We start from the raw sequence: 7,151 nt of genomic DNA, 5'->3' as shown, positions 1-7,151 counted from the left end.
AGGATAAGGATAAGAATATTGTTAAATTTTAATGAACAAGACAGTAACCAATTTGAAAAATAATAAGGCAATGGGGTGGATTAAAGTGGAGGAAGAATTACCTGTGGTCACTGACCACCTAAGATGTTCAAGCTTGTAAGTGGTCAAATTAAAGCAAAATAAAGCATTCTTACCTGTCACATTTTTCACAGATTTAAAGGATTAATATCATCTTTCATGCAATATTTTGGCAAAGGATTTCTATCCCCCAAGGGGGAAAAATACAAAGTCTAATGTCATCTGTTGACTGGGAGTGACAGCCCATTCTCTGGGGCAGAATAACTGAGCTATGTTGCATTCCAGATATGCTGGTTAGTTCTCAGAACAAAACATCAGGCCTGTTGCTTCTGTCTGGCCTACCTCGCATACTTAAAGAAGAATCCAGTACATGGGACTTCCAAATGGTGAGTCGGGAGAATGACTTATGCTAGAATCTATTTCTATAGCATCAGTGCATGTTTTGTTTTCTGTTAAATGGATTTCCATATTTCCACTGAAACAATATTATGTTAAAGATCTCAAAAACATTTAATTAAGATAAATGGATCATAAAAACAATAAAAAACTCGAGGGGGGAAATAATAACCAGGAAAATATTATGTGACATTAACTTAGTTTTCTAGTCATTGTTTGAGTTTATTAAAATTAAGATGATGTGTGTCTATACACACACACACACACACACACACACATGTTCCTTCAAGCAGGAATTCCTAGTGCCCTGCTGCTGGTTTTCATAGGAAAAGCAAAGAAATAAATGACTTCTTCTAAAGAGATCAGATAATACTGGGGAAAGAGGCATCAGATTCATTAACTAGGATGTCAAAAAGTTCTATGTCAATTGAGTAAGCTATGTGTGCTCTGTCCTTCCCATATGGAGATCATTTCCACACCAGCCGCCAGTTTCATGCTGAAGGTCCAAGCACTCACTCCTTGCATATCCTGACTACAGAGAAAGCTTACAGGAAATGCTGTTCTGATATAACACCCTGGCTTGTTTCATTTGTGAAGCTAGTTGACTCAGATGACAATAATCCCCAATGAACACTCGCCGGCTTCATTCCGTGTCTGACCCTCATTCAGTGTGTTCTCTTCACTAATCAAAGTACAAGGAGCCATTATCGCAATGGCCAAGTAAACACCACCATATGATCAACTCAGGACCCAAACATGGCCACTATTTGACAAAGACAAGGTAGGAAGGCCAGGTAAGCACATACTCTGTAGGTTATAAAGGACTGGTTCTTTAACTACACATATCGGTTGGTAACACTTGTAACCTATGGCTATAGGAACTCATGTTTAATCGTCAGTGTACTGGCCCATGGTCCTGCCCATCACCAATGACTCCTAATGTACAATGACTGCTTAAGATTTGCCAAGCACTGGTCTAATACCACTGTGAGCACTGTGCTTATCACCTTATTTAATCTTCCCCAACTTCATCATGTTACCACATCAACGTTATGGGCAAGAAAACGGAGGCTCATAAGTTCAATAGCTTTCCCAGCATCCCACTGTGGTTAAATGGTAACTATCAGCAGGCCCTGAACCGCTACCACATTACAGCCTCCGAGGATGTTTCCAGCTGATGGCAGATGCCATGTCTAACACAATCCAGCCACAACACCGTCGCTATCACTTTCTCTTCTTACTTCTCTGTGCAGTCCAGCTCTGTGTTTTCGTTCTGCCATTCTTCAGAGTATAGCATGAGTGAAAAGAAATCCTCTATTGGTGGGATCATGAGTCTCAAGACTGGGTCCGACTCACAGCATGGAACCAAGAACATGGCTACAGGAGGGCACAACTTCCGCATCTGTTAATAAACCTTCTTTCTTCTCTGATCACCCAAGTCCATATACCCAGAAATTTTTATTGTAAATATTGTTAGATAGTCAAAGTTTTTCTAATGGAGAGGGAAATAAAAAGGCAAAGAAAAGGTTTAAAAGTCAACATAGACTATAATAATTTTATCCTAACATTTACTATCATTCTATAGGAGAATTTTATAGCTCCCTCTAAGGTAAACAAAACTAATGGAAAGATACATTTAAATAATTAAATTTCTGTGTAAATTATGGAACTTCAGCACACTTCAATGTGATGTCATGCTAAGCTGTGCTTTTAAAAGGCTTTTAATATTGAGCTCACAGAAAGGAACTCGAGAATGGCTCCACCTAAAACTTCTGAGCACATAAGCATCCCCGGGTTATCTAATTTGAAAGCATCTGCCTGTCTCCCTTTTCTTCTTCATCATCCCCACATACTGAGTTAATCAAATTCAAGTATCTTAAGTACAATAATTCCTTTTGCATCAAGAAAGCTTTCCAGCTACCAATATACACAGATGCTATTCAAATACAAGGGTCACAATGACAGAATCTCACGCGGAAATTGCAACCAGTACTGCAGCAACTCATGATGCAAGCTCCTTTTGGGAATCCAACAAGGCAAGCAAAAGTGAGATGAGATTCGCCTACGAACAAAACAAATAAATCAAGAAACTACTACGCTGTCTCCTATCAAGCATGGACCACTAAAAACAATTTCATCCAAAGGTACTTAGCCTTTCAGTGAACAAACACATAGGAAGGGGAGTTGGCAAACTGTCATTTGAAGACAAGTTAGAGCGAATTGTAAAGTCAACAGCTCAACTCAAGCGCATCAGGGTACCTACACCGCGAAAATCTCTATGATGCTGGGTTGTTTGTTGCTTGGGGCTTTCAGGAGGACTCCACTGCCTTGCCATAGTGCCATCAACCTTTAATGCTGAAACCATTAAGCAGTGGGCCCTAGGGAGGGGTCTTAGATCATTAGGGGAAGCCATCAGAGAGGCTTTTGGGACATTTGGCCAGTCTTGAGGTAAGGGTTTTGTTTTAACATGATGTTCTGCCCCATCACAGGTCCCAAAGCAAAAGGAGTCAATCAACCACAGAGTGAAGCCTCCAAAACTCCTCCCAGATATGTGGGAGGCTGAGGCAGGAGGATTACAAATTTAGGAGCTGTCTGGATTACAATGTGGGCTCAAGAGCAGCCTGGGTAAGTTAGTCTCTTTCTCAAAATAAAGACTTTAAAAATGAGAAAGACAGAACTGGGGATAGAACTTAGTGACAGAACACTTGAAGGTCAGGAGTCAGTCTTCAATCAAGGAAAAAAGCAACGAACTAATACTCCTTACTTAATCGAGCTGTGTGCTAAACGTTAGCATAGTGTTTCCTGGTGTGTGTACTTCCATCGCCTCCCCAAATACTAGACTGTTGTTAGCAAAGTCTTTTTAGGAACTTCTAGCTATACTGTAGCACGAAATTTCAGAATCACTTGATAGCTCCAAGTACACTTAATATTCCATGTGTCATGTAAATTTAATATGCCTTTTTCTAAGAAACAAAACATTGGCTTTCTCCACAGAAACATATGGATAATAAAAACTGCCTTGTGGTTTAGAGTAATCCTTATTATAAATATTAAAATCAAATGCCAGATGGTGGCAGCGCACACCTTTAATCCCGGCACTCAGGATGCAGAGGCAGGTGGATGTCTGTGAGTTCGAGGCCAGCCTGTTCTACAAGAGCTAGTTCCAGGACAGGTTCCAAAGCTACACAGAGAAACCCTGCCTTGAAACCCCCCCACCAAAAAAATTAAAATCAAGAGGGGAGTCCAAGAGATACCCAAAACAATATTGGTTTTCCATTGCCTTTGGTTGCCTCCCAGAACGTGAAGATAAAACCCCGCTACTGGAGATGCTACACACTTTCGATGGAAGAGGTTGGAGAACTGGTCTGGAACTGACTTTGAAGCCTCCTTCCTGCGGACTGGCTCTCTTGGTGTCTGAAGATGCTATGCAAGCTGACAGGAGAGAAACGCAACCACTAGTCCTACCCGAATGGAAAGATGGCAAACAACAGCAGTGGCCAGCATGGCAAAACATCTCTAATGATGCCATAGTGATGTTTATTTGTTGGGGGTAACTGAGGACCATCTCATTGGACTTATACTATCTGATAATGTAAACCCAGACAGTCACCCGTGACTTATAAGGCCATGAGCCCTAGAGGAAAACCTACTACTGCTTCTTTTCTAAACTGGCATCGTTTCTGACTGCATTCTAAATCCTTACCTGTAGATAAGTGCAGCTCTGACCCCTCAGCAAGGAAGCTTCTCTTTACAGGAAATGGAGACAATTACAGAAATCCACAACTGGAAGAATGCAGAGAACCTCTGGCTGTGGGGTGCCCACCCCAACAGGCACTTCTACAGCACACCTCGCATACCCGAGGCTCAGGGAACATCACGGAAGTGGGCAGAGAGATTCTAAGACTCAGGGCAATAGGATATCTGCTGTGAGATCAGGTTTGCTAGACAGGGAAGCTGTACCCATGAAATCTCAACATTTTGGTTGCCATTGAGATCAGCATGATAGCATTCATCGTCATGCCATTGTGGATGGGAGAAATCTCATAAGGCCTATCCCTGGAGGAAGAGCAACAGGCAGTTAATATCGCCGAGAAGGGAAGATTCAGTCTTCTTCACGGACAATCAATTTGATAGGTTACCCAATCCCAAGCGTTCATTCCTAAACACATACACACATGAGCCACACTAAATGGACTCGGCAGGCTGTATTGTGTGTGTGTGTGTGTGTGTGTGTGTGTGTATGTGTGTGTGTGTGTATGTGTATGTGTGTGTGTGTATATATATATGTGTGTGTGTGTATGTATATATATGTGTGTGTGTATGGTATATGTATTTATCTATGTATATAGGGTATGTATGTAACAATTTTAAAAGAGGTCATGGACTTGAGAGGGAGATTGGGGGGACAGGAGGAGTTGGAGTGGTAAGAAGGTGTGGAAATGATGTAAGTAGTGTACTCACGTATTAAAATCTCAAAAAGTTAAAATTTTAATTAATAAAAAGTCAATATGCTATTGACATAGTCTTTACAATGGTATTTTGGGTAAAGGCATAGACTTCTTCATAGTCAAGATAAAAAAAAACACTCAGCACTCCCTGAGTGTAAGTAATTGACAGCTCAGTAAGTACAGATCCCACACGTTAGAGCTGCAGTTCTCAACCTGTGGGTGGTGAGCCCCACAAGATTACATATCAGATACCCTGTATATCAGGTATTTACATTACAATTCATAATAGTAGCAAAATTGCAGTTATGAAGTAGCAAGGAAAACGGTTTTATGATTGGTGGTCACCATAACATGTATTAAACGGTCGCAGCATTAGGAAGGCTGAGAACCACCGCATTAGAGCGTTTTGAAAATACAGAACTCGGAATAGAATACCTCTAACTAAATAGAAGCTCTGAATAGAGGAATTGTGTCAAAGAACCTCACACCACCAAATGCCCAGCTTACTCTTAATGCTCCCAAATTAGATCAGCTGATGAATTTTAGATGGCCGCTATATAGCTAAACACTGTAAATTCTAAACATGTGGTGGGCAAGAAAACTGGTAGTAAGAGCTATCCTGTAACAGCTCAGAGGTAGGACCACAGGCTTTGAGAGGCCAGCAGGCACTTGTGCTATGCTATTCTGTCTCCAACAGCGACACTTGGAAACATTCATAGCACTGGCCTTGAAACTGACGCCTAGTCAAACTATTAAAAAAAAATCATCTGGACAAAATCCACAATTTGTTACAGTTTTGTTAAAAGAAACTGACTAGCCCTACCTGACCCACCTGAAGAAATACTAACCAACAATACTGCTAGTGTTTAAGGTCAAAGCCACGGTCCTACGATTTCTCATGTTTGTTCCTTTCCCACACATGAACTACAAATCAGCAGTTAGTTCTAGTTACACAGAGAAACTGAAAATGTTCCCTTAATGCTCAGTTTTAGCCTTGCCATTATGGAATTTAAGTAAACAAACAAACAAACGAAAAGGAGCCATTTTGACTCTGTTACTCCTGGTGGAGAAGAAAATATCATCACCTACGATGGTTCCTATGCAGAATGCTCGCACTGAGCCAATGAAGCCTTTGTGACTAGTTCCCAATTTCAGAATCCGTAAGAATGAAAGAACCTAAGGACACTAAGTCAGAAGATGGGACAGTGTCCAGTGTGTCCATTCAACAAGTCTAGGCTATGAAAACAGAAGAGCCTGGCATAGGTCCTAAAACTTCAGAGCCATAAAGTCCAACTACACTCGATTACTTTGTCCCTATCCTGTGGACAAACCATGTGTCAAAGACGCTGTGTGAGTGACTACAAACACTTGAATATAAAAGAAATTAGGCTCAGTGTGGTAATGGTATGTTGGCTATGTTGGACAATGTTCTTAAAGCTTTCAGAGATTGAGTGGGAGAGTAATGAAAGAGAGATCTTGGTAGAAAGAGCAACAATGAACTTAGGGAGAAACATGGCGCTAGGGAAATTCCCCAAGAATCCACAGTGACCCCAGATAAGACTCCTAGCAATAGTGGAAAGGGAGCCCGAACTGGCCTTCCCTGTAATCAGATTGCTGAATACCCCCAACTATCATCATAGAGCCTTCATTCAGTAACTGAAGGAACCAGATGCAGAGATCCACAACCAAGCACCAGGCCAAGCTCCAGGAATCCAATCAAAGAGAGGGAGGGGGGAATATAAGAGCAAGGGAGGTCAAGATCATGATGGAGAAATCTACAGAGACAGCTGAACCAAGCTCGGCGAAACTCATGAACTCTAGACGGACAGCTGTGGAGCCTCCATGGAACCAAATTAGGCCTTCCATATGGGAGAGGCAGTGGTGAAGCTTGGACTATCTGTGAGGCAGTAAGACCAGGATCTATCCCCGGTGCATGAGCTAGCTTATTGGAGCCCATTCCCTATGGAGGGATGCCATGCTCAACCTAGATACAGCGGGGAGGGGCTTTGTACTGCCCCAACTTAATGTGCCAGACTTTGTTGACTTCCCATGGGAACCCTTACCCACTGGGAGGAGTGAATGAGGGGTGGACTGGGGGTGAGGTGGGTGAGGAGGAGGAGAAGCAGGAGAACTGTGGATGGAATGTAAAATAAAATTTAAAAAATAAGTTAAAAACAGCTTTTAGAGATAAAACTTTTAAATACTTTAAAATACTTCAGTGTTTCGAAAAGGGAAGAGCCATAAACAATT

General features: G+C 41.7%; 1 protein-coding gene across 1 annotated transcript in view; it reads right to left on the bottom strand.

Moving 5' to 3' along the window:
• Positions 1-7,151, bottom strand: part of Prss12 (serine protease 12) — a 49,062-nt gene that overhangs the window by 26,282 nt on the left and 15,629 nt on the right. The gene's annotated exons all lie outside the window — the stretch shown is intronic.

The sequence above is a fragment of the Arvicola amphibius genome, chromosome 14 (assembly GCF_903992535.2).
Source record: "Arvicola amphibius chromosome 14, mArvAmp1.2, whole genome shotgun sequence".
Classification (NCBI taxonomy): domain Eukaryota; kingdom Metazoa; phylum Chordata; class Mammalia; order Rodentia; family Cricetidae; genus Arvicola; species Arvicola amphibius.
The sequence above is the reverse complement of the archived record's forward strand: the minus strand, read 5'-3'. Positions and strand labels throughout refer to the sequence as shown.